This window comes from Canis aureus, chromosome 10 (assembly GCF_053574225.1).
Source record: "Canis aureus isolate CA01 chromosome 10, VMU_Caureus_v.1.0, whole genome shotgun sequence".
NCBI lineage: Eukaryota > Metazoa > Chordata > Mammalia > Carnivora > Canidae > Canis > Canis aureus.
Window position 1 is genome coordinate 44,377,148 of NC_135620.1, and position 26,417 is coordinate 44,403,564.

Here is a 26,417-nt window from a genome sequence, read left to right on the forward strand (position 1 = left end):
AGTCCAAGCTTCTGATTCCCCTCAATGGTATTAAAGCCTCTCCAGTCCTTTGGTTGCCGTGCGAAAGTAGAGGCATGCATCCCACCACCACCCCCCCCCCAAGCCCAAGTTATCCCTCTCTTCCCGTGAAATGAACTTCCAACCTCAAATCCTGAAGCTCACTCAACACCTAGACTCCCATTGAACCCCTGCTCTACTCTAGCCACATTTACCACTTAAGTTTCTGCCATTGACATTTGCGAAAATTCAGTACGTCAAGCATGCGTCCACTGTCTTTTAGTCTAGCTCTCTAGAATTAAAAAGCAGAGCAGTAGCTTTGAAATGAGATAAACATGTGCAATTAACTTCATATTCTGTATTCCGCTCACTTACAGGTTTTCTGGGTTTGCCAGCGCATCGCTGCAACTAATGATTAAAGAAACCAAACCGAAACTTACCTTTCTCCCTTAAGGTTTTTGTGTATGTGTGTTTTTAAAGTAACGGTGCAGTTCTCCCAATAAGGATGAGCAAGAAGCTGCTGGATAGTTCTCTTAAGACAGCACGAAACCTAAACTGTGCTCGGCTTAAAAGAAGCAAATAAAAAGAAATTCTTTCGACCCCAAAGTCCAACGCTAAAAGAAATGGCGAAAAAAAAAAAAAATACGAAAGGGGAGGGGGAACTTAAAAAAGAGAGTTTAAAAAAGAAGGAGAGACTATCCTCCTATTGCCGTTCAACTAAACAAAAAGGGGCAAGAAAAACAAACGAAGGAACAAAGAAAAGAGACGAAAGAACGTTTTTTCAAAAAGACGAGGTCTTTCTCCTTGTTGCTTTTTAGTAGGTCGCTACAGGAGTAAGCTGCTGCATCTCTAACTGAGAACAGAAATAAGGGGGGAGGACGTCTTAAAAGGGAGGTGGACTGGACCACAGATTTATAGCACCGTATCACCAACCCCTTCTCTGCCTCCGCACTGCCGTGTGTGCAGCTGCTCTCCAGGCTCCTATCCCGGGCAGCACGCGCGGAAGTATACGCCGAGTGGCGCCACAACGTAACTTGCTCATCTCCCCAGGACCCTGATTGGTCTAGATGCTTCCATTGAGGCCGCCCGGGCGAGCGTGCTTGATACGATTGGCCCGAAGCTTGTGTCACTCTCAAGAGCTCAATGGAGTCCCGTTTCAAGGTAAGTTGTGCGGGGAGGTACACACTTAACACAGGCGGCGAAGGGAAATGCAAGAAGCAAAAAAGAGATGGAAAGAGCAACGTGGGAGGGTTGGAACTGTAGTATCAGAGTTTGCGATATGGCATGATCTTCTTTCCTCTTAAATCTTTCTGCTTCCGAAAGACTCATTTTCCTTGCCATCACTGCCGCATCTCTGGCACGTTTCTTTATAACATTAAACTCTGTCCGGTATGTATGAGTCATTGAGAGCTCCCTCTCTTTGATCTGAGTGAAAGGGATGAATGTACATCCATTACTTGCCCGCATGCTTTTTTTTTTCGATTTGTGTTCCAGTATTCTGTATTAGAAATTAAGCAATGTTATGTCTTTCTCTATATTAATATATGCGTATTGCAGCTCTCTTGTTTATTGTTTTAAAGCATCCTTTGAGGATGAGAATGAATTCAGAAATGCTTTCTAATAAAGCTGCACGGTTTGAAGTGGCTTTCATTTCATGTTAGAAAAGTGAAGGGTAAACATCCTGTCAGGAAAAGATGTACTGAGCAGAGCTAAGGTCCTTCACTTTGAGGTAGGTGGTGACTCAAAAAGAGCATCTGTATATAAAATTAGAACAAGCCACTCCTCTGTATTTGCTGGCGGTACAGTTCTTGGACCACACATGTATTGCTGACAGTTAAGATCAGTCGAACCTTTATCTGGGTTCTTTCTCCGAGGATTTAGAAAGAAAGTTTAACTGGAAGACCAAATGTGGCAATGCTTCTGCTTTATAGATGAAGACTGCTTTTATTAAATACCGTATTTTAATAACATTCAAGAGACTGAACTGTAGTTTTTTGCATGGTATTTTATTTCTTTCTCCAAGTGAAAGTGTGATCCTCAGGATGATTCGATGTGTAAATGGAGACATTAACTTGACCTAGGTTCTTTTCCGGCCTGAATTTCTTCTTTTAATCTTCTCAGTGCCAACTTCCTAGATAGTACTTAATGTTTCTTACACAATGTAACAGATCTTCTGTAGATGCTCATGCCTTTGTAAAAGCAATTCCTTTACCTGTTTACTACTGGTGGCTATCTTTGAAAATTCAGAAAAAGGAGGCACAGGTAAGAGTTAGAGATTGCAGAAGGGTAGAGAGGGATGGAAGGGGAGGAACAGATAGTCACAAAGCAAAATGACTACAAAGTGACGGGTGAAATAATTCAGAATTCCTTGAGAGTGTCCTTGAGTGTTGATAAATGATTAATGGAAAAGACCAGAAGACCTGTTTATCTCCCCGTATAACCCGTAAAATATGCTCAAGTTCTGTTACTTTGCATGACAACAACAGGGGACCGGAAAAGGAGGCCTGAATCTATGTGCTATAATTAGCATTGTTATCTTATAATTTATAATTACCATGTCCTAATCCCCAGTCCCACTTTCTATATAACAACAAGACTGGGGTCCTAATTTCAGCTTAAAGCTATTCTCTAGACCTGGGTGGAACTCATGGGAAGAAGAAAAAGCAGTTTGAGGAAATGGAGTCAAGAGACTGAGGGAAGGACAAGTCAAGGGAAAAGACAGAAAGACTCCACCTCACCTAAAATAGATTAATCACTGTATGAATAAACAATTGGAAGACTGTGTTTGTTATCATTTTCCTTCAACCCTTCCCCTCACCCCCAGGTCAGTATTGAGAAATTACTCTTAATAAGTACAATTTAAATAAAAATATAATACTGTTTAATCAGACTTATTTATGAGTTGTCTTTTCTTCTTGTTAGCATGCTCTTAATATTGGATTAGTTGCATGTATTCATGTGTATTCTCAACACTCTGTAGGAAATCTTTACCATTAACTTACAACTACAGAAGTGTCTTCTAACTGGGTGGAAACTAATGCTCTGTTTTATTGTTTGATGTGTGTTTGTCTCCACAAGAATCTGCAGATTACAGCGGTATATTTTACAAAAGGGGGAAGGTGGATAAGTAAAGCTGGGTGTGGTGTGGAGTGATGAAAATCTAGCCTGTGTGTTATGTAGTTAAAGAAATTTCTTGGAAAATAGTAAAGTTCTCCATTCAAATGCAAAATGCTAAATTCTGTGGATTGGGTATATATGCTTCCTTTAGCCAGGGCAGAGGAGCAAATGTTTTTTCAAAATGTTGTCATCCTCAACGTGTTGTTTTTTTCTACGTAGGAAAAATTGAGTTCATTTAAGATATTTTTAATATCTTATTAGTTTCCTTCCTCAATAAAACAAATGCTTTTAAATTTTAAAACACTTAAATGGATACATACACAAGTAACATGTATTTTTCCAACTTTTAAAACTAAAAACTGAATACAACCCATTTAAAATAAGTGATGTCTGGATGTAGATTTCACTTTGAAATTCATGTTCTCATGGCCTGAAATACTTATTCTATCTTGTAGTTAATAAAGACTGCGTGTAAACATCATACTCCACATTAACCAACCGCTCTTCATCCATAGTTAGGTAAAGAATTATCCACGGCATCTGAACTTGCCTTAGAAAAGCATTTTACATCTGAGTTATGATTGTCATCTTAGCTCTATTTTCAAAGTCCTTGGCATTATTTCAAACTGCAGCAGAGAATAGATAGATTTGGGGGGGTCAATCACTAAAAGTTTAGAGAAAAAGTTTAATATGGAGAAAGTTGCAAAAAGATAGTTCTCAAAACTGAAAAAGTAATGAATTCAATAGATTATTTTGCTAAAGTTTATAAAGGAGCACTCATTCATAGGAATACTCATAAGCTATTGTAATATCTTTTAGGATAAAGAATTCCCTTACAGTAGTAGAGGGGGGTGTGATTTTAGCATTTTATGATAAAGGATGCTGCAAAGCACTATTGTGACTTTTTTTTTTTTTTTAAGCAAATAAAGCAGTTAAGCCATTTAGGTGAGTTTACAATGTGTAGCTTAGGGTGATAATCCAAACATTACTCTCTCAGAAGGATAAAAATATTCTGTACCAGTTTGTTGGGCACTTTGGGTGGGGGTGGGGTCTGTTGTTCAAAATGTTGGAAATGTGACAGTTTGATGCCTGCGTGAAAAATATATATATTATATAGCTTGATGATTACTCTTTTATTTGTTCTTCTTAAAGGAGAATGTCAACTTTCCTTCTACAGTGTAAAAAACGGAAAAAAAAAAAAAAAAGTTGAGAAAATTGACACCAACGTTGCGTTTAGAGCGGGCAACCGAGCAAGAGAATGAGGCAGGAATTAGCACCATGGACAGAGACAAGCAGATCCAGAATAAAAGGTTTGCAAAGCCTAGTAGTTTTGTCTCTAAGTAAGACACGGAAACTGCAATTCTTGGGAACGTTTTATTCCACAGACTTTAAGGAAGAGGCTGTCCTACTTCACAGAAACACGTTTATTTTGAATTAGGCTGGCTTTTGCGAGGACTCGGCCTTGGTGACAAACCGTCAAGAGGGTTAGAGCCCCGAACTCTGGGCGCACCCTCCACCGAGCTTCTCCCTTCCCACACACCCTTGCCCTGGTGAGCCTGCCTTTCATCAAAGTATTCTTGCAAAATAAATGCAAATCCAGGTAGTCATCGGAAAGTCTGCAAAACCTACTCCAGAGTTCTTAATCCTCAAAATTCCCAGCGGGAATCGCAACAGAAAACGCTTTTCCCGTTCCCCCCTCGCCCCCACCCCCCACCCCCAGTTCTTCCTCGGCTCCATCCACCTACTGGCAAAGGGGTAAAGTCTTTTATCCGAAGATAAGGGACCTCTTAGACTATTTTGCAAAGGACCCTTTATGTTGCAAACACTTTCCATCCGGGAGAGTGCCAGAAGCGGCAGTGAGCAAGATCACAAACATCCTTCATTTTCTCTTTACATTTTGTCTTGAAACTCCTGTGCGAGAAAAACAAAAACCCAACTGTAAAGAGCAGATACAGGGAGAATTCCCCTAAAACCTTAGGTTACTGCTCACACTTAAAAATATGTGAATTGTTTATTTAAATGTTTAAAATTTTAAAAATGTAATCTAGTGTCGCGGTAAATCTTTTGAGACCAGTTTAGAGTGTTCTCCCCCTGCCCCCCCCCCGCTTTTTTTTTTTTTTTTTTCTGAGCAAAATTTGTATGAAGTTCATTCTCCTTTAGGTGATTTGACTGCAGATACTCAGATTCAGACTGATCTGTTGCACGTGCCCCGGAGTGTCTCAGAAAATATATTTGCAGCTTCGTATCGACGATCATTTATGTAAAGCTTCCCACAAATGTCCTCAGATTTATTTTCCTCTCCTCTTTTTACACAGTAGCAACTTTTAGCAGGATAAACTCATGTCTTTGCTGAGCATGCAAAGGGAGGTCTAGGCGACCAGGCAAGGGTGAGGTAAGAAAAACTGGAGGTGAGAAAAGGCAAATCAGAGCTTTGTGTCCGTTTCTTTCAGGGATGGTCACAGCTTTCTCTAAGCTTCCTCCTGGAGCCGATACATCTCATGCAAAATTAATACAAGTAATTAAAAATAGCAGTTTCCAAAGTTAAAGGAAACCATCTGTCTCAGCTGGTGGTAATCAGTCTTTTGGCGGCCCCTTTACCGGGACCTGGGAAGAAACGGTTTTTCTGCTTCCGATGCTCCGAGGCTCTTTCTTATATTGAAGATTTATGTTTCCACTTGTGTGCGATGCACGTCTAATTTGAAATAATAAAGCCGGGCTGAGCGACCAGTCAATCAGAGCCATCAACTGCTCTCGGTACGCAGCCCTGCCCCCCACCTCCCTCCGGTCTCTAACCCTCTTTCCCTCCCCGACTCCCCCCCCCCCCCCACACACACACGCTACCCACCCCCTCCTCATTCCTCCCTCCTCTGCTCTCTCACGCACTCGCACTTTCCCCCCACGTGTGTTCAGATCAAACCCTTGCCCCATAGAGCAAGTGACCGCACCGGGGCACGGTGACAAAGGCGGAGTTTGTATCAGAAGAAGACTGAGGCCCGGGGAGACACGGCGGCTAGAGAAACAGCTGTCTTATCAGCCCGCTGCAGAGATGGAGATGGCTCGAGAGGTCCTCAACAGATAATCACTTGAATAGGTTTGCAATGCGCCAAACTTCACGCTTGATAAGACCAACCCAATGTAGAGAGCAGCCCGGATCCTGCTCCATTCTGTTTTATCTGAGCTGTAAATTAAGAAATTGAAATTCAGGTGGCAGAGGCAGCAGTCTGCTGATAGACCGCTAAAGTAAACTGTCATTAAAATGCTTGCGGCAGGCAGAGAGGGGGCGCTTGGAATGGGATATTGTTTAATTTTTTAATGGGGAGTGGGGAGTAGCCGTGAGAGCAAAAGCCCACCGGTTTTAAAAATTATCTGGGAAGGAGAAGCTGAGGAGGACTGGCAAAGGGACACAGGATCTTGATCATGATCGCTTGCTATAGCTGCCATGCATAAACAATCTGAAAAGTATAAAGTTGTGGGAAGTTTGGTGAAATAAAAAGTAAGGAACAATTTAAAGCAATCTGATAGAAAAGAGAATTCTGTCTTTATCAGAACAGAGGGCAAAGGAAGTTCTCTGGCTACACTATTAGAAATTGATTCTAAATGCAATCTACAGTTTTCCTTTTATTATGAGAAAAGCAGATCAACTGGATACAGAGGAGTTACCATAAACTGAGGTTAACTTGACCTTTTTGTTGATGTGATAGTGGCACTGGAGAGATTCCAGGGTGATTTTTAGACTACCCTAAGAAATTACTGACTACAGGAAGAGAATCAGCTTAGCTACTTATAGGAAGAAGAGTTATATTTCACCTCCTTTACCCAGATAATTACCAAGGGGTAATTCAGGAAACGAAAAAAAACAAAAAAAATCCCATGTGTGTATTTTGACACCACATGGTTCTTACAGCATACTTTATACCTACACTCCTATATCTGCTTTTATGGATAGGAGGCATGAAATTCTAAAGCATTATTTAAATATTTCACAAAAGTTTAAAATGTATAATGACCAGAATAATCAGTGTCCTTGCTGCCTTGATTGAGTAATGACTTTGCACTGTACCTTGTTCTGTCATTGAGTAGATGTAAATTCACTAGTGTGCATTTAGGAGAGTGCATGACAGGATACATTTCATTTTTCACAACAGCATTTATATCTTAAGTTTTAGCAATATTTTTAAAAGAGACATTCTGATGATAACACATAGTTAATGCAGCTTTAGAAAATCCATCAGTTTTTCCTTTAACCCCAAAACTTTGATCAATGTCAGAGTACACTTAATTGATACTATTAAGGCTACTTAAATCACAGAGGGATGTGGAATAATTAAAAATGAATTTGTCAGGAAAGGTGGTGAAAAAAAATTTAAGGTGCTAGTATACCATTTCAGTACTTATTAAACTATTTCGGTACATTTAAAAACTATTTTAAACTTTGCACTTATCTGATTACTCACAGGGAGATGAGCAAATAAATACAAGTCAGAGAATCTCAAACACATTTCTTTTTGATTCTTCATGCAAAAATCTTTCATATCTTCTAAATCAGAAAACAGGTGGGGTTTTTCTTTTAATTCAAGTGTATAGATGAACGAGTGATGTATGGATTATTTCATGAGACAAAAATTTTTGTTTATGCAAGCTAACTTTTCCCTTCCATATCACTATTTTCCATAATGTTATATTGGTTTAAAAAAATGGCCGCTGTATAAGAATTTTAAATATTCTTTTAAATTCCAGCCTTTCAAGCACTATTATCTTCAAATAATCAGACAGTAAGATATTTTTCTGCTAGTTACAAATACTCTAAGTTTGAACTGCCAGCTTTATGAGTCTCTTAAGCTATGTTTATTTTTGTTTTTCTTAATTTTAAAAAATGCATACAATGGACAGCTTAAACTATTCTTTGGGAAGATAGGACTTTTTAAAGATGGGAATTTACATAAGGGCTAAAAGATGTACTCTAAGTCTGAAATGTGAGAGAAAGATATTTTATAAATGTACATTATAATGTTTCAAAACTAAAAGATAATTGTAAAAAGAAAAGTACACTATTGAACAATGTTTTAGCATGAATTATAAAAACCACTCTTGTCTAATATTTGTCGTGAATGATATATATGGTACTATGAATGATGAAAAATAATTTAAAAATCCAAAAATGCCAATTTTATTTTTAAGAGGATTCCCCATTAACTCTTCTCTGTGGGAAATGGGATAATAGATTTTAAGGAAAATATTCTATGATGAATAAAGGCAAAAATATCAGATGCTTTAGAAATATCTAAATTTTGTGATATTTTTGTTTAAAACTGATTATAGATCTATTCCCAAAGAAATAAATCAGACAACTAATAGCGTCCTTATACATATAATATTTATCTTCAGGTGACAGTCAAATGACCAATACATAATCAGTTCCCAAGTATTTATTCCTGATCTTTGACAAAAGACCTGTTTCAGTTTGATTTAAGCATCTTTTGAGTGCCTCTATTTGTACAATATCTCTTCACAAGTTTTTAATAGTATAGCTTGTCAAAAATTAGTCCTTTAAGTAGAAATTGTAATGTTACTCTAGCAAGAGCCACAATTGTGCAATTGTGGAGAGTTTGGGTTTGCACTTCAGGCACATCCTGATTTGAACCCGACTCCATCACTGTGGGGCCTTGGACAAGTTACTCAATCTCTTCTAAGCCTTGATTTACTGATCTATACAACGTTGATAATAATGCTTAATGTAGGATGACTGTGAGTTGAAATGTAACCATGAGTGTAAAATATTTAAACTTCTCTGAAAAGAGGAAACAAGGGATACACAGTAACTACGATGAAGGAAACATAAATGGTGACTTAGCACACTTATCTGATGAAGCAAGGATCAGAGTTCCTGCCTTTACATACGGTCTCTGAAGTATAGTCATTTGCTCTCATTACTATCCCAACCGATCTATCCTATGATAAATATCTTTTCCCATTCCTAATTGTAACTAAGTTTAAAAGACCTCAAAAGGTGTAAAATCTTCTGCCTGCCCTCTGATGAGGCTTCAATACATTTCCCAGTACCATTTCATGATTTGCCCATGAAAAGTTGTGGGTCTTCAAAAAGGAACTTAGTCTGAAATCCCATTTGATTGATATAATAAAAACACCTTAGATTTTTATAGTACCTTTTATCACAAAAAGCTCAATGCACTTTTACATATTTATCATTGTAACCCAGAAGGTAAGGAAGGACATAAATTTTTTTCTCATTTTCAGGAGCATAACAGAGGCATTAGGAATATGGGTTACATTTTTAAGATTAATAAGAATAAAGAGCAGCTTTCCTGAATGTTGTCTTTCTACAGTGTTACTCTCTTTGGCATTAATTATAACCACTGCACTTTAGTTAGACTCAAAATGTTAGTGTGTGGCATTAAGTATGTTATAATTACTCACTGAAATCAGTTGAATGAAATATATATAATCAGTCTAATCAAATTAAAATATTTTTATTTTATGCCAAGAGATATTTTTATTACTTTTATTATTTTATTTTATTATATATATATATGCATGTATTATCCAATCTTATTTACCATTCTGTGTTATCTCTAAGGCAAGAATTTAAAAGTTACTAGTCATTTATGGCCTTGGAAGAAATCAGTTTCAATCTCCTTATCACTGGCCTTTCCCCAGGCTCTCCACATTTTTATAGGCTATTATATTTATTCCATTTACATAGGCTAACAGTACTCCCTGCTCTAGTTTTCTATTTCTTAGGTTGTCTGTGCTTGATAAATCTATCAAATACATATCCAAAAGAAGGTAGAAGTAAAGTGTATAAAGGGCACAAGAGGCTATGCTTTTCATAATTGTCTTTTGAATGAAACAAAATGAAGAAATAACGTCCACTTGACATTATAAAACATATAATATCAAAAGAATACTAAAATTTGCTTATGGTTTATACTCTTGCTGTTTTCTCCTGGACTAACATTGCCACGGATTGATAGAGATACAGCTATGGATGTGGACTTCCATTGAATAAGCAGAATGGAAGGAAACAAAACTCTGTAGCCCAATAAAAAGATGAATCTTAAACTTTTTGATGTCTAAGTTCATAGATGACAATGAAAGACCAATAGTATTTTTATTCTCAACTTCAATGAGCATCTCTCTGTGCCCTGAATGTACCTTTCAATTTGTTGAGATTGAATCACACAAAGTCCAGTCATGTGACTGCAAGACTTCTTTGAGGAAGTGCAATTAGCACCAAGAAGAAACATACGTACACACAGAACAGTCAGAGATGCTCTTTACTGCCATCACACCAACCCCTTTTAATCCTTCATGTTGATGTCGCTAAATGGGAAATCTATTTCTCTGACTGAGCATATGTATGTGCATCTTAAGGGAATACAGAGAATACTATTGTAATAAAAATGATGTTCTGTTCCTTTGGTCACTGTCATTCTAGTATGAAAAATTAGACAATATGGTTGTTTGAAATGTCAGTGTTTGTAAACATGAGTTGGAAGATGTAACGTAGATGAACGGTGTTACAGACTGTTTAAGCTGTTTGAGTAACAAATAGACATTTCCTTGAATTATTTTGACATAATTTACTGTGAAATTTCTTTTTTTCTTTTGCTGATATTTCTAGATTTCTTGTGCAGACAACACAAAGAAAGGCCTTTCTTTTATGTCAGTGCTCTCATTATTTAACTCATACAGCACTGATGTTTTCTAGAATACTAGTATTTCCTAGACATGAAATGAATGCTAAAAGAAAGGTATGTTTCCATATGAGCCATATCAAAAGGATATGAAGATCTGAGCCACTTTATAAGGTGTTATAAAAGAGGAAAATATAAATATATGTTGTAGTGCTTTAGTCCCTAGTTTCAAAAGATCTTTCTATAAATCTCCTTTATTGGGTTGTGTGCAATGTGTGCGCATGTGGGTATGTTTGGAGCAAATGAAATGAGATTCAGAGGGAAAAACTGCAAGACTTTGGTAGAGGAGGCCAGGCTGACTGTAGAGGAGAAAGTTGGCTGGAGAGCAAAGATAGGTTGGTTCGGTATTCCAGAGACACGTCATAGAGGCTTTGAAAGCCAGCAGAGGAAAATAACTGACATAAAACTAATGTACTTGATCTTGGCCAAAAGGCCAAGAAGTGATACTGACATAAACTACTAGCTACAGAATATATCTATCGATAAGTGTAAATTTTGGACATGCCAAGCACGAGAGACTCAAAGGCATACGAATCAGAATCAAGACATAAATAAGGAGGGTTAAGAAGCTAAAAAGTTAAAAAACAAAACAAAAACCTACTAAGACTCCTTGGAATGAGGTGGTAAGGTCAGAGAATAAATAGAGATAGGCAAAGACTAATAGGTATAGAAGGGTTCACTGATAATAATGAAAATGTTTTGACAGCCAAAATACTTATATAGAAGGCCCTGGGAAAGTGATAGGGTTCTGAATAAATAATATATTTGATCCAAAAAGCCCAAGGCAGCTATGAGGGTGAGAAATCAGGAACCAGAGCCTGTACCCTGATTAGATGTGGATGCCTCTAAGACACCTCTGTGCCCAAGAGGGGCCTTTAAAAACATCGCTAGGAAGGATGCACCGAGCTGAGAGTCCTAGGCTTGGAGAAAGGAGATGTGAGTCTGAGTGTTCTTTCTTCCACTAACTAGCTGATTCCCTATAAGCAAGTTATTCTGACTAAATCTCATGATTCCCAGAAGACTGGATTAATAAAAAATAATAATGGGTAACAAGTATTGAATATGTACTATATCCCAGACAGCATTCTAATGTTCTATATGCATTGAATCATTTAATCTCACAATAATCCTATCATTTTAAGGATGAGGAGACTGAAGAAGTTGAGTAATTTGCCCATGATCACACAACTAGAAACTGAGAGAGGTGTGATTTGACCCCAAGTAGTTCATTTGTATGGCCTAAGTCTTTAACCACTACATATCAGATGACCTCTGCAGTATGTTCTGGGTGTAAAATCCAGTAATTCTAAAGAAATAGATTAAAAAAAAAGGGCCTCCCAGGTGGCTCAGCAGCTTAGTGCCGCCTTTGGCCCAGGGCCTGGGATCGAGTCCCACATCAGGCTCCTTGCATGAGGCCTGCTTATCCCTCTGCCTGTGTCTCTGCCTCTTTCTTTCTCTGTGTCTCTCATGAATAAATAAATAAAATCTTAAAAAAAAAAAAGAAAAAATATATAGCAGAAATTAAAGAGGACATAACACAAGAGAACAAGAGTATAGGGAAAATAGAGATTACAATTAACATAGACAAAACTATTTTTTAAAATGGAAATAATCATACTCAAGTCTTTAAATACCATCTGTTGCTCACAAATGGAAGAGAGATAAAAATGATACTTAAATAGTTTCCTTCTTTAAAATGATTCAGGTCAGGGCAGCCTGGGTGGCTCTGCGGTTTAGCACCACCTTCAGCCCAGGGCCTGATCCTGGAGACCCGGGATCCAGTCCCACCTTGGGCTCCCTGCATGGAGCCTCTGCCTCTCTCTCTCTCTCTGTGTCTCTCATGAATAAATAAATAAAATCTTTAAAAAATATAAAATAAAACGATTCAGGTCAAATACAATAGGATTTTGATTAAACATAATATACAATGTCCTAGGGGGTCCTAGCTATCAGTCATACTAGGTTATGAGGAAATTTTCATTATTTGGTTTTTGTAAATTTTAATTTTCAGAAGTCTACTCCACAACCATAGTAAATAGTGATAAGCCATGGAAAGGACGGTATATATTTGGTAATTCAATGATATATAAAGATTTCCATGAAATATTGAGAGTATTCAACATCCCATAAAGAATAGTCACTAGAATATTAAAGAGTGGCATGCTTTCTTTTTTATAAATCTGAAAAACAGGTAGTTTTGTGTTTGGGGTCAAAAAACACATGAAAAACTATGGCTAAGAGCTTGTTTCAGCCCTATAGTCAGCAAGGTGGAAGCTGCTGGTAGATACTGAATGTTGAGGACCAGAGACCTCTTAAAAAACAACTTACATTTGTAGAGAGGACAGATGAATAGCCCTGGAGTTTCCAAACAAAATATTATTCACTTACAAAAACAAATCTTGAGATTTAATCCATATGAAAAATACATTTATAATAGAGCAAACTGATGAAAATTTCAGAAATTACCAGTTTCTAAGAATGTAAGATAATAACTCCCCTGCCCATTTAGAATTGCCTAATATTCACTATACTCAATATCAACTATTTCCTTCATTTAATGCCTATCTGTATTATGGCCAAGGGATGTTCTTTTCATTTAATTAATCATTTCTTTTTCCCTATTATGCCCTTTCCTGCAGTTGCTAGAGAATCTCATAAAATGCACCTTTATTCTCAACCAGCAAAGCCCTTAAAGTGATTTGCTTATATTTCTATAGCATATAAATAAATGAAAACCATAACACAGTAAATAATTATAATGAGATTGAACAAAAACTGGCTTCCTGACAGGTACCATTTAGTGAATTGCTATTTCAATGCCCTAAACAGTCACCTGAGTTAATTCAATTTTCTATTGTTTAATATTTGTCTTTAAAATCACTCTGCAGAAAGTGGGAAACTGGCTCATGGTCTCAACTCTATAGGATGGTACAGTCTGAACACTCTCACTTATTTAATTTGCTATTTAAAAATATTCTAATGTTATGACCAAGAATCTAACAAGAACTCCATGCAGAATTATTTGATTTTAAAGGAATATAATGACCAAACTTGTAGTCTTGGTAGACTTGGAAAAGAAGATATTAAGAAATAATATCAAAATAAGAGAAATTTATTTTTCAACATGAAGTTTTTAATGTGGCTCTGCTACTGTTTTTTAAGCTTTATAAGTTGTAAACACATATTAACTTTTAGATATGAATTATGACCATTTTGAAAAAACATTATTTGTCACAAACAGAGGACATAAGCGCCGCTGCCCTCGATCATGCACTCATTTGACTCGTGGCGCAGTCTTGAATAATTTTAAACCAAACATGACTGCGGCAATCAATTTTCGTCCAATTTATTGGGCATGAGTTAAAGCCAATTAAAAAACCATTTTTGGTGCAATTCAAGGGGAAAATGTATAAACCCATGAAAAACAGATTTCAGTCCTAGACATGAGTCATCACTATTCTAAATAATGGTGTCAGCCCCAAATCAGAAAGAACAAATCCTAAAATTGCATATTCCACACTGGAAACTGCATTTCTCAGCAATGATTTTATGTATTTTAAAATATTTTTTAATAAGAAATTAACCTGGAAGGAAAAAGTATGCTCTTCTAACACTGTGTCATTTCTGAATATTTTTTAGCCATGAAATTAAAAGGTAATTTATAGCGGCTCCTGAGTTTCTGAATTAAGACCTAAAATAGAAAGTCATCTGTAACTTTTATACAGAGAAAGCAAAACATTTTACCTATAATTTTAAAGAATCTTTTAACTATTAGACCATGGCTCCTCTCACATGAATATAGTAGCTATCTTTTAAGGCCATAAAATGAAACAATCCCTGTACACTCTGGATAATCTTAGGATAATCAAAGCAGCAAAATGGGAGCTTCTAGGTTGGAAATTACAGCTATAAAATACAGCCATGCATTTTCAATCTGTATATTTAAGAGGCTTTCTCAGGATTGCAGCCGCTCACAGTATTCAAGCAGTTGTGGATTCTGGTTCTGCCTCTCCCATATTCCTTGGTATATGACTTTGGGCCCATTCCCTGACCTCTCCAACCCTCCGATTTCTCTTGGTAAAATGAGTACTATAAGAATAAGAGCCACATCTTAGGGTTATTGTAAGCACTAAGTGAAAAAATACTTGTCAAGGTCTTACGAGAATGCCTGGCACAGAGTGTATCTTCAGTGACCATTAGAACCGGTGAGAGGAAAGTCTGGATTCTCACACATAGCTGTGACTTGAAGCCTCAACCTACTCGGTAGGTTTTTTTCTTTTAAAGTACAGATGCCTGGTCTGTATCCTAGGACATCTGCTCAGTAATTTTGAGGTGAGGTCTCAGCGTATGTGTTTATAAAAACCTCCACGGATGATTCTGATTGATTTAAAACAAAAAAACAGTACTGACTTTTCAATTGCTCAGGTAACTTGGAGTTAAAGTATGGCTTAAACTATTTAAGTGTGGATCTCTGTTGAGCAGTTTAAAAAAAAAAAAAGATTTTATTTATTTATTCATGAGAGACGCAGAGAGAGAGGCAGAGACCTAGGCAGAGGGAGAAGCAGGCTCCGTGTGGGGAGCCCGATGCAGGACTCATCCCAGGACTAGGGGATCCCACCCTGAGCCAAAGGCAGACCTCACCTGAGGCACCCAGGTGCCCCTCTGTTGAGCATATTAATGAGAATAATTGCCAAACTTGTGCTTTTGTGTTATGCTGAAAGAGATTTAACTGGCAGACTTTTAAAAGATTTGATTTACTAAAGCTTGTAGCTTTTACTTCTATTTAATAAGCATAGACAGATGAGGCAGGGGATTTTTTCAGTTCTATTTTCCTATTGAGTTAGTTCATTTCTAACTGTCCTATTTCAAGATAAGTAAGCAGTCTCCTCAGTGATAGAGATCAAGGAACACTGCATGGTTAAGAAAAGCAGCTACCAGAAAAATATTTATATTGGCCCGACATGACCACCCGACAAGTTATTCACCATGATTGTTTAACAAAAATGAGGACATTTCCCTGGGAGTGACTTTCAAATATTAACCGGGGGGAAAAAAGGACTCTCTTTAACATCTTCCCATTAGTGGGGAATAATTTATTAGATTTACAACCTGTCACCTTGGAAGGGAAAGAGATATTGTCCTAGTAGACCTTGGGTTTTAACAATATGAGTAAAGGGACAGCACAACCCTAAGGAAACAAAGGATGGCCAGGTCTTAGAGGTATCAGGAGAAGGTGATGGGGAGGTGAGAAAACCAGAGTTTTCCCCATTTTTGCTTAGGGCCGCTCAAAGTACAGCTGGTATATTCCCAGGCTTAAGGCTTTTATAGGCCTTGTTGGTAGGAAATCGGAGTTATTTAAACCCTGGAATATCTCTACACAAGAATCCAAGAAAATTCTAACACTGTCACACTACCAGATAGTTTTTAATTTAGAGCGTATGCCATTGATACACTAGATTGATACATTAGATTCTCCCTGAATCAAAGAATGTAAATTGTATAGGTGACCTAATATTGGGAAAATCCTCATTCTCTGGGAACACTTTTAGCCTGACCCCTGGGGTTTAGAAAGGACCCTTAAAGTCTAGATGTAATTCCAACATCATGCATTGGCAAGCTATTGGTAGATCAAGGTGTTGAAATATTGATCAAAGAGTTGGTATACCCCAGATTCCAGTTTTAAAACTATGAATCTCTGTTTCTTATATATAAAATGAAATTATATTATTTACTCTTCTTACTTTATGAGGTTATTGTGAAGCCAAAATAAAATTACATATATGAAAACTGGAAAATTTTTTATTGTTGTGGCATAAGAATTGAGAGGAAAAATAACTATTTTTTAATGTATAGAACTTTCCAGCAAATTATCCAAAAGCCTTTCAGGAACATATTTCCTTTTTCTTATTAAATAAACTTTTTCCCCCCTTTTCAATATAATTCCACAAAAGTTTCAAAATCAGGTTGTAAAATAACAATTCTATGTTAACACTTCAAAAAGTGAAATTGCCTGAAACTTGCTGAACTATTATGAAACATGAAAATGAAAATCTGTAAAAATAAAAATAAAACCTTCCATTTTCCTTGTTTATGAATATAATGTTTCATCTAAGTCTAGCCTTAGACAATTGGTTTCTAAAACATGGCTCTTTGAAATTTTAAAGAGAGCTCTTTCAGAATTTTTTCATTTAACCAGCAGAGAACTGCTTTCTCACAGCTGGAAGCTTAAACAGCTGGTGACTCTGGATACTTTTTTATTCCCCTGGGTAACAGTTCAAGGATCCTCACTGTGCTCTCAGGACAGCCAGCAAGGTATGTGGTCAGGAACATGTTCCAATACAAGCCAATTCCAAAGCCACCCCTCCACACATCCCCTAGGAGTAGAAAACAGACAACTCAGAGCCTTGTGTCACCTGAATGGGCAGATATTCTATCTGTTGAGGAAAATCAGCCTTCATAAGAATTTGCTTTCTGACCCATGATCAGAGATCACAAGGCCTATGTGACCATAAGGATTCTCTGAAGGACTTAGGAGGTCAGTCTCAGGATTTGGTTTTTGGAATTTATCAATATCTGCGCCTCCCCCCTTATTTTACATTATATAGGAAATTGCTCTTTCACTTAGGATGCATTTCTGAGTCTTTCTTAATAGAGCACTACATAGTTAACTTCATTTTTAACTTCCAGGAAGAACAAGCAAAAAGAATATTTCAGCCTAGCTGTCACTGCAGTACTATTTATTGTATCCACTAGAGGACTCTTCTCAGAATGGCTCAAAATATCTCCCCTCTCATTCCCTGTGGCCTCTGGCATTTGATGCTCAACTAACTCTTGAGTTGGGCCACTGGCTACATATCAGTGTTAGAATGAAAACATTCCCCCTACTTTACACCTCCTGCTAGTTCAATAAAGCGATGTTTAAATAACTGAACTGGCTTCAATGAACTGTACTTGCCATTTTTTCCTGCTTCTTAGCTAGATAAAATGGAGATAATTATGAAGTGGATGAGCAGGTTTAATGAAAGCCAGTTTCTTTTGGTATACTCCTGAAGCAGCAATCATCATCTGTTTGGCTTTTGAAGAGCAACAATTATAATCACTTAAACCCCCAAGGGGAACAAAAATAGAATTTACATTAGCATATAAAATATACAGCTGGATTGGGCAAGCCTATAAAATTCTGGGGAAATCATTCTAATCTGAATGCTATTCAAACTCACAAGTAAAATGAGTTCAAGAGTATTTTACATGCTTCCTTCCTATAAAATAATACATATAACAATGTTGAGAGGATTTTCCTAAAAATGAACACAAGGAAACAAAAAAATTGTTGCCAGGAGAGAATCCCAGTGAGAATGGGATAAACTGCATTGTCAAGACATCAGAAAGCAAAATGCATAATGATATTCACATGAAGTACTAATCACTCTGAAGTGAAGATTTTTCATGCAATTGGGAGTTTAAGAAAGAAAAATAGGGTGGTTTCAGTCTGATCAATGATGAAACTTAATCCTAAGTAAAGAAAATTTCAGATTAATAGTACTTCCCTCCTCTGTTGTAAATGTGAAAGCAACACAAAGGAAAGTGAAATCACTTAAGTTGATGCCCTATTGTTACAAAGCAGAACTCTTTTTTTCTATTTTAAAACATTTTCATATCCTTTCCTCTCAAATAAGCTCTTTCTTACACCTCCTTTTCTAATTCTAGCCCAGATCACAGGCAATCTCCCTCACCATTTATGTTATTTAATTACTTTTGCTTTTGTGTGCCTTTCACGGTTTGCAATATACTTCTCCCCCCCCCCCTTTGGTAGAGGATAGAAGAATAAAAATGGAGCCTGTGCTTTATCCATTATGCTACTAGCAACAAAACACTAACATAATCAATATATTAAAGGCTTGCCTGGCTGTGCACATTTGTCAAAGGCAGTGTATCTGAGAAATTACACTAATGAATCTTAAAAAATTCAGCATCACAGAAAACTTGCTCTCCCTCATCTTAAGTACATATCAAAATGTAAAAACTAGAAAAATATATACTGCATCTTTCTTTATATTATCTGAAGGTCTACTGTTACTTTTTTTTTAAATAAAAAAAAGTGTGTAAAACTTCACTGCCACTGAGAAACACTTCCTGAATACCCTCACTAAAGCCAACTGCAGGCAAACTGGTGATAGTGTCCTCTATGCTCCTAAAAGCACTTTGTACATAGCTCAGATAGCAATGATCTCACTCCATTATAACCATTTGTTGACATGTCTGTCTCCTGCACTGACTGTGCAATGCTCGATAGCAAACGCATCTTTCCCAGTAGGGTATTTCCCGGCTCCAGCCCTGTGCCTAAAATGTAGTAAGCTCACGATCATGTTTGTTGAGTAATATATGTGCCATTAATTTGTATTCTAAGATACACCAAAATGTTATGGTGTCTATGATAAGAACTAAACATATTAAATACCATCTCTGTCATAATATCAAATTTAGGGATCCCTGGGTGGCGCAGCGGTTTGGCACCTGCCTTTGGCCCAGGGCGCGATCCTGGAGACCTGGGATCGAATCCCACGTCGGGCTCCCGGTGCATGGAGCCTGCTTCTCCCTCTGCCTGTGTCTCTGCCTCTCCCTCTCTATCTGTGTGTGACTATCATAAATAAATAAAAATTTATAAAAAAAAATATCAAATTTAATGGTGATAAATTAAGCACTAATAAATTAGAAATTCAGAAGTTTAGATTTCTATAGCAATCTTCTCACTCTCATTATCCTTAAAGGACAGTGGTAACTTTTTAATATTTTATTAAATATTTATAATCTGTACTGTGGTTAATTATTTTTATTGGAAACACTCAAAAAAGCTGAATTCTCAGTTCTAAACGGTAATGACCTCAGATTTCATTAACTGTATATGTCTATTAAAAAAAAAAACCCTAACATTAGAACTGTCTTCTCAACCTCTGCCAATGTCTGTCAGGTGTGATAGTATCTAGTTTGTATTATTTTACCCTTTCCTGTAAACCCCTCACGCTCTGAGAGACTTTGAAAAATCCACAACGTACAACTTTACTTTGAACAAAAAATGTAACAATTTCATGTTTAAAAGAATTTAAATGGATTAAATTGAGGTGCAAAGCTCGAAGGATTCCAGAACCTATGCAGGAATTATCATAAGGTTCTTCCATTCTTTCCCTAATTTGAACACAGGGATTTAAACATCTCCTAATTTTTCAAGTGAAATTACCATTTTGTATGAAGTTATGGGAAAGCAATAGTGGAGATAAGGATCCACAGGCCTATCCTTAAAAACTTAGATTTTTAGTTAATAATAAGTATAACTAATGTACTTTTCATTAGATAAAATTCAGTTTTGTGGCATTAATTATCCCATAAATTTAAAACTGAAAAACTGCTTTAATAAGTTTTCTCTTTTGCTTCCTACTAATAAAACTATAGCTTTTTGTATATGTATATTTACACTTATTATTTACATATAGACCTGTGCACTTTGATAAATTTGAAGGGAAAGAAAATTGTCATTTCTGTGATTTTAGTACTTAAAATGTAATGTAAAATTTCAAATCAAGAATAGAAAGTTATACAAATATTAACTATGATAATAACAGATTGGATTTTATTGAAAATGAGCCAAGTAACTAGAATTAGTTTTTGGAGAGTGAAAATCCAAGGGTCTGTCAGGGCATGGTCTCCAAGGTCAGAGTGAAGTGGAGCCAAGTTATGTGTGACCAACAGCAAGAATTCTGCAAGACTTAAACACTTAAACCCCACAGCTCTTTGATTATAACGTGGTCCTTAAAAGGCAAAAGTTATAAGACTTTTAAAAAAGCTACTGGCACTCTCATAGTAACTGAGGTTTAAACATGATAGATCTACGTATGGGTACCTGGATAGCTCAGGCAGTAGGGTATGTTCTCTGGATCTCAGTCTTGAGTTTGTGCCCCACCCCACGTTGAGTTTGGAGATTACTTAAAAATAAAGTCTTTAAAGAAAATAAAAATAAGTATGATAGATCTGAATGATTTTACTTTATAAAAAGCTGACACAAAACATCAATTTCTAAAAAGTTCTTCACTCAACAAGAGCATAAAATTCAAATGCTCTTTTAACAGGTGAGCTCTGTGCATTTTGAAAAAGTAATTCAATTAAAAAAAATGTTTACACCAAACAATTTAGGAGCCCATTTATCGTATAACATGCAGACAGAGTTATTCTGAGTGCCTTCATTTCTTCTCAGGTGAAAGTGAAAAATCGAACAGTTTTCTGTTGAATGTAAATGAAGTCCTTAAACATTTTTTCATTGGTACTTAAGGGAACTTGAATGGATTACCTCCATAAAATCTTAATATCTCCATTTTTGCAGATTCGATATCTATGTCTCATTCTCTCAAGTTCAAAGATTTTATAAATAAAAGAAGAGCACAATTAGAGCCTTTTAAAGGGAAGGAATCTTTTTTCTAATATATGAGAGTCTATCATCTTTCATATTTAAAAAGGAATCATATAATGGGGTTTCATTTGAAAATTCTATTTTCTATATCACTTTCTATATGTCTCTAACTAAATGAGGGCAATTTAAAAATTCAGAAAATAATTGCAGTGTAAGTTAATTGATTATAGGTATATCAAGGTAAGCTAACTTAAAAAATACATAGTATGGCAAAAAGTCATTAAATGATTTGCCACTCATCAAATCATATAATATTACTTAGGCAAATATTATTGTAATCAAAATTTTAAAGTCCTTAAATGAAAAATTAAATAGCATTTAAGTTGGTAACATAATAACAAAAAAAAAAACACTCTGCTTATTTGATTTTGAGTCCCCTTGTAAGGAAAACTGAGTTTGCAGTTAGATTATCCTTTTAGTTAGTAGGCATCTTTGGTACTTATTTGAAAATACTTCTGTCATTATCATTGATTTAATCTTCCTCTCCTTTTGCTTGTTTTTGGGGTGGGATGGAGAATGCAATAAATTTTCCATAATTATTGTCCCAAGAGAGAGAAAACCAGTCAAATTAGCCTATTATATCCAAACCCAATTTGGGAATTATAATTAGGAATATTTCACTAAGTTTTATTTCTTCAAAAATGTTTTATCAAAGAAAGTGCCAAGATTAAGAGTAATCATTCCTATCTTGGGAATTTGTGGAGATCATGTGGGTTTTACGTGGAGGGTCTTTTTAAATTTAGAAAATTATCACACATTTTCATTTTGTTTGATTTTAGATCCAAGTTATGATAGATTTGATTCAACTGGTTATGAAGCTGTCTGACCTTATTCTAGTTAGTTGCTAGGCATAATAAAACCTCCACCTAAAAAAATTAATTAATTAATTAATTAAAAATAAAAAAAAATAAAACCTCCACCTAGAGTGTTTTGATGATTAACTGAAATAATATATGTCAAGCACTCACACAGGAGTGGATTCATGGCTGGGTCAAGGCAGGTGGACAACAAATGTTAACTACTAAGGTTAACTTCTTAGCTATTTCAGGTTGCATACTTGATACAAGGTATACATTACTAATTAGAAGTAATAAATGAAGGTTATTTTTGAATTGTTAAAATCATAATATCACTTCAGCTCTTCCTCTTTTGCTTGTTTGCTTGCAAGAACATTTCATGTCCTAGATATGGTACAAGGGGTAAAAAGTGCAATGTAACATTGGATGACCCTGGCTGCCACCCACCTGCACTCCCCACATATATCCCATCTATTTTGCTCCTTTATATATCATACCTATTTACATAAAGTGAGTAAATGTTATGGGATAAATATTTCTATGAGAATATTGCTTAGTTGAAAACACTTAGAATTTTGTTCCTATGAATATTATAAGCTTCCTGTTTTTGTGAAATTTATTCTAATGGACTGAGGTTTAGGGAAAATATCAGAACATGGCCACTGTATTTCTAATGTGCTAATGACATATAATTAGAACATTGAGGAAAGAAATGATAATAGTATTACTTTCTGATATGAAGAAATTTTCATAATGAGAAAGTTTAGTAAATCTAAAATTGCCACAGAATTGTAGTATTAGTGAGGGAAAGTGCCTGGAATATTAGCAATAAATAATTTAAGTACATTTATAAGATATTAAACTATATGTATTATTGTCACTTAGATGACTTTCAATTACCCAACTTATTTTAAATAATAATTTTTATGAACATCTTCAAGTGAAACAGTATTTTCAATGTGTAGGTAGAAAGTTATAGTAAAGTTGAGGGCTTAGGTGAAATTATGAGTATTATAAAATAATTCTGATTAAAGGGGTTTTTCCCCAAGTATCCAAGTAATTTAACTTTGCACATATACAGGCCATAAATTTACTTGCAAATAACTGGACAGCAGTAGTAGTGAATTCTTACTTTGTCTGTAGTCCTCATATAAATGCAGTTTAATATGTTCCTTAAAATCAACAACAAATAACCCAGGCAGTACCAGTATAGATCAAGATTAATCACAAAATTAAATAGGCATGACAGATGAGTAAAATGAACCAAAGTAAATTATAGTTAAAAATATTGTTGGTCGACTATCTGTAGTTCAAGAATAGCAGTACAAAAAAAAAAAAAAAAAAAAAAAAAGGCAAACTTAACTGAATCTCTTGCTACCAGAAATATATAAAATACTATATTTTAATTTAAATTCTTCTAACATTTCTTTTCAAAGCTTCACTGAATTGATTCTGCTTCTACCAACAGATTAGTAGTTTACTTTAGCCATTTGGAATTTCAACTGTCAAGCAGAAAACTGTTTTAAAGAAGATGATTGCAAATAGCAAGACCAAAAGCAACTGATTTGAGAAGCCAACTGCATAAAGTGTGGCTTTACCTTTACAGTTACTGGTAAATTACATCAACTTTTTGGAGAAGAGACCAAAAGTAAGTCAGTTGTTAAAATAAGTCATTAAACTGTATTCCCAATAAAATTCATTAATCTTGTGGCAATGTAATCAGTTGTTACTTTCTGTGTTTTTTTATGATCAGGTGAAGTTTATGATAACTTAAAAATATTTTAGAATAGGTCTTGAAAAATTTAAGCATATGCAATTATACCTGCACACATAATTACCAAAAACAATGTTAATTAAGAATGGTTGCAACAAAACATGAATACAATTCCTCTTAGGGGCCGTTTTTGTTTCCATTACATCCTTCAAAGGAGAAAACTTAGATGGCCTTGCCTCACCAGAGAATGTGCAGGTCCATTCCAATATAGGACATCCCAGCCATCTCCATGACAACAGCCCTTGACAAATTAAAAGGCAACCAGATTCACACACAGAAAAAGTTAAGACTACTGAGCACTGTTAATGTTTGTTTGTTTGTTTAATTCAGAGCTGGCCAAACTATTTAGAATTTTCCAGAGGAAAGGCTGAACCTTTTACCCAAACTTGAAATGGTTAAGCAGACCACAAATACTAAGTTGGATAGCTATTCTCAGAAAGTGAATGAGATAGGGGGCAAAACTGAGAAATCCTTTTCTGGAACACACCTTTAAAAAAACAAACAAACAAACAAACAAACAAGAAAAAGGGATTAGGAGAGGAGGCTGGGGAAGGACCCTTAAATAAATCTCTATTCCTCAGCTTAAAAGGAGAGAGGGCTAGAAGAGAAGGGAGAAATGGGAAGTGGAGGGTAAGCAATTCCTTTCTCCGGCCTCAAGCCTGTTTTTAAGACCACAACTTTCCAAATTTATTCTTTTCTCATCTGCAGGTGTTTAGGATTTGTCTAAGAATGACGGCTTCTAAGGTTGCTACTGAGAAGTGTGAGGAGGAGTGTGGGAGGTCTGGCAGTGCAGGTGAGGGCGCAGAGATAGTGGTGGTCACTGAGGGTGACCCCACTGTTCCTCTCCTCAAGGGTTTGGGTCAGGAATGACCCGGCTACTGTGCTGAGTTCAGGAAGTCAGAGCTGCACGGGTCTTCTAGAAACCAGACAATAACCTCGTTCCCTTCGCCTCCCTCCCCTGCACCTCCACCCTGCAGACTGCCAACCCTCACTCACTTTAAATGCATCAAGCCCATTACCATCCCAAGAGTATCCACCAGATAAATGCGGAACAGGTCTACTGACCAGAGTCAAAAGAAAAACAAAATTTCAACTACTGTCTCATTTGTTTCACCGCCCCCCTCTTCCCTGCCCCTAGCCCTTTGTGTGTGCGGATTCCCCTTCAAACCACCCACAGACCGAGCATACGAGAATAAATGGTAACTTTTGGTTTAAAAGTTCACTTACCACGGCAACCTCATAGTGCTTTGTCATGCTTTTTTGCACTTAATTTTTCAAAACTGCTTGTGCAGGGCGCGGAACTGGGAAGGCAGGACTAAAGTATCTCTAGTAATCACAACAAAAAGGAGAGAACATTCACCAATCAGAATTACATTTAAATGCACAAACCTCTGAGCAAGACGCACGGTTCACACCACACGAAGGAGAGGGTGGGGGTGGAAGAAGCCAAGCTAACAAAACAAAGGTAAAGGGGAGAGTTGAGTGGTTGGAGGGCAAATTGATCCGAGCCGTCTTTGAACTGAGCCCTGGCTGAAAACCACCACCACCACCACCACCACCGTCGCCGCCACCGCCACCACCACCGCCACCACCACCACCCCCCGCTCCCAGCACCCCAGCGATTACCCGAGTGACTGCACTTGCCTCCAGCCAGCTCAACTGCAGGAGAGGAATGCCCCATCTAAGTTCACTAGCCCTGCCACAGCCTTCCACTGCCTGATGGGTTCGTTCAGGAAGACACTTCCAGAGGCATCCATCCACTTGAGGTCTGGGTTTGGCGGCGGCTGCGGGGCTGCTGCGAGCAGCTGCTAGGCTCGCCGCCGTCGCGTTCCTGCCTCATTCGCGCTGCACAATAGTCCCGGCTGGGTGCACCTCATTAAGCCAGCCCGAGAGCCCCAGGAGCGGGGCAAGCCGTGTGACAGCGCTGCCCCTTTGTAAGGACTGTGTGATGGATGCAACCGAAGGGTGGGGTCTGGGTGGGTCAGAACTGTTAATGACAGTATGTATCATTCTGTCCTCCCGGAGAGGGAAGCCCCCTGCCCTCCCCCTACGTTGGTTTCTCTCTCTCTCTCTCTCTCTCTCTCTCTCTCTCTCACACACACACACACACACACACACACTCCTACACTCCTTCCTCTTTCCCCGCCTCCTTATGGCATTTTTCTGCAGTCAGCGTTCAAAATAAAAAAAAAAAAAAAGTATGAAAACCATCGGGTCATGACTATCTCAGTAGATGATGGAGAAGCGATTTTATCCAGACTCTTAAGGAGACAGAGGATCCTCAAATCGGAAAGGCGGGCGCAAGAGGGCCGAGCAGAGCGGACCGGCTGGGTGCGGGAGCGGGCGGCAGCTCAACTGGCGGAGAGTTTGCAAGAGCGACGCAACTCGCACCCGCATCCGCGCCGGGCCCCGGGCGCTCGGGACGGCGCCTCCGCGCACAGCGCAGCGCCCCGGGGCCCGGGACGGTCTGGGGGGGCGCAGCAGGGCGAGGAGAGGGCAGTGCCCCCCCAGCCCCCGCCGCCCCGAGGCCCGGGCTGGGGGGAGCCTGCGGGAGGGCC

At 37.4% G+C, this 26,417-nt stretch overlaps 1 protein-coding gene and 1 long non-coding RNA gene across 14 annotated transcripts in view; both read right to left on the minus strand.

Moving 5' to 3' along the window:
• The window catches only part of ELAVL2 (ELAV like RNA binding protein 2), a 142,963-nt gene extending 141,979 nt beyond the window's left edge, over positions 1-984 (minus strand). For 9 of the 11 annotated variants that reach the window (XM_077912170.1, XM_077912165.1, XM_077912169.1 and 6 more), the window contains exon 1: positions 438-983. The gene's annotated coding sequence lies outside the window, so the exon portion shown is untranslated. Of the gene's footprint in view, positions 1-437 lie in introns of all 11 variants that reach the window. The other 2 variants (XM_077912161.1, XM_077912168.1) reach the window with 1 other exon arrangement.
• A 3,490-nt stretch (positions 985-4,474) lies between these two features.
• Positions 4,475-26,166, minus strand: LOC144322300 (uncharacterized). Of its 3 annotated transcripts, none has more exons than XR_013387892.1 (4): positions 25,504-26,166; positions 25,087-25,185; positions 6,060-6,292; positions 4,475-5,806 (listed from the first exon to the last, which is right to left on the minus strand). It is a non-coding gene; the product is annotated as an uncharacterized LOC144322300 (long non-coding RNA). The 3 variants fall into 3 exon arrangements; XR_013387893.1 differs by having other exon boundaries at positions 4,475-5,025; positions 25,504-26,164; XR_013387894.1 differs by lacking the exon at positions 6,060-6,292 and having other exon boundaries at positions 4,475-5,025; positions 25,504-26,156.
• Between the last annotated feature and the right edge of the window lie 251 nt (positions 26,167-26,417).